This window comes from Pan paniscus, chromosome 13 (genome assembly GCF_029289425.2).
Source record: "Pan paniscus chromosome 13, NHGRI_mPanPan1-v2.0_pri, whole genome shotgun sequence".
In the NCBI taxonomy this organism is placed as follows: Eukaryota; Metazoa; Chordata; class Mammalia; order Primates; family Hominidae; genus Pan; species Pan paniscus.
The window spans coordinates 27,429,871-27,431,791 of record NC_073262.2 but is presented as its reverse complement, the minus strand read 5'-3'; the positions used below and the strand labels follow the sequence as shown (position 1 = coordinate 27,431,791).

Here is a 1,921-nt window from a genome sequence, read left to right as displayed (position 1 = left end):
GCTACTCCAGTGAACACATGAATGATAAGAAGGCAAAACAGTTTTGCTGCTGATATGGAGAAAGTCTAAAAGGTCTAGATAGAAGATCGAACCAGCCACAACATCAGAGCAAAGCTCTAACTCTCTTCAATTCTACGAAGGCTGAGGAAGCTGCAGAAGAAAAGTCTGAGGCTAGCAGAGGTTGGTTCACGAGGTTGAAGGGAAAAAGCCATCTCCATAACATAAAAGTAAGGGGTAAAGCAGCAAATACCGATGGAGAAGCTGCAGCAAGTTATTCAGATCTAGCTAAGATCATTAACAAGGGTGGCTACAACAGATTTTCAATGTAGATGAAACAGCTTTAAATTAGAAGATGCCATGTAAGACATTCATAGTTAGAGAGGAGAAGTCAATGTCTGGCTTCAAAGCTTCAAAGGACAGGCTGACTGCATATTTGAGTCAAATACAGCTGGTGACTTTAAGTTGCATCCAATTATCTTTTACCATTCCAAAAGATCATTGGATGCAACTTAAAGTCACCAGCTGCATTTAGGGCTCTTACAAATTATGCCAAATCTACTCAGCCCGTGCTCTACAAATGGAACAAAAAAGCCTGCATGACAACACATCTGTTTATAGCACGGTTTATTGAATATTTTAAGCCCACTCTTCAGACTGTTTAGACCTACTGCTGAGGAAAAAAAAGATACATTTCAAAACATTACTAATCATTGACAATGTACCTAGGCATTCAAGAGGTGTCATGGAGATGTACAAGGAGATTAATGTTGTTTTCACGTCTGCTAACACCACAACTATTCTGCAGCTCAGGGATCAAGGAATAATTTTGACATTCAAGTTTTATTAATTAAGAAATACATTTCATAAGGCTCTAGCTGCCAAAGATAGTGATTCCTCTGATGGATCTGGGCAAAATATACTGAAAACCTCCTAGAAAGGATTCACCATTCTAGATGCCATTAAGAACATTTGTGATTCATGGGAGGGGGGGCAAATATCAACATTAACAGGAGTTTGGAAGAAGTTGATTCCAACCCTCATGGATGACTTTGAGGAGTTCAAGCCTTCAATAAAGAAAGTAACCACAGATGTGGTAGAAGGAGCAAGAGAAGTGGAACCTGAAGATATGACTGAATCGCTGCAATGTTATGACAAAACTTTAATGGATGAGGGGTTGTCTCTTATAGATGAGCATATGTCTCTTATGGTTTCTTGGGATGGAATTTCCTCCTGGTGAAGATGCTGTGAACATTGCTGAAATGACAACAAACGATTTAGAATACTCCTCAAACTTAGTCGATAAAGCAGCAGCAGGCTTTGAGAGGATTAACTCCAATTTTGAAAGAAGTTCTACTGTGGGTAAAATGCTATGAAGCAGTATTGTATGTTACATTCCTTTTGTGAAAGGACGAGTCAATCAATACAGTAAACTTTATTGTTGTCTTTTTAAAAAAAATCTATGGAATGCTTCATGAATTTGCATGTCATCTTTGTTCAGGGACTATGCTAATCTTCTCTGTATTTTTCCAGTTTTAGTATATGTGCCGCCAAAGCAAGTATTGTGTTGTCTTATTTTAAGAAATTGCCACAGCGAGGCCGGGCGTGGTGGCTCATACCTGTAATCCCAACACTTTGGGAGGCCGAGGCAGGCAGATCACTTGAGGTCAGGAGTTCAAGACCAGCCTGGTCAACATGGTGAAAACCGGTTTCTACTAAAAATACAAAAATTAGCTGCATGTGGTGGTGTGTCCCTATTATCCCAGCTACTCAGGAGGCTGAGACGGGAGAATCACCTGAACCCGGGAGGCGGTGGTTGCAATGAGCTGAGACTGCACCACTGCACTCCAGCCTGGGCTACAGAAAAAGACTCCATCTCAGAAAAAAAAAGAAATTGCCACAGCCAAACCACCCAACCTTTAGC

General features: G+C 40.6%; 1 non-coding gene across 1 annotated transcript; it reads right to left on the bottom strand.

The window, feature by feature from the left end:
- Nucleotides 1-1,453: 1,453 nt before the first annotated feature.
- Nucleotides 1,454-1,556, bottom strand: LOC112439251 (U6 spliceosomal RNA). The gene has a single exon (XR_003027533.1). It is a non-coding gene; the product is annotated as a U6 spliceosomal RNA (small nuclear RNA).
- Nucleotides 1,557-1,921: the final 365 nt, after the last annotated feature.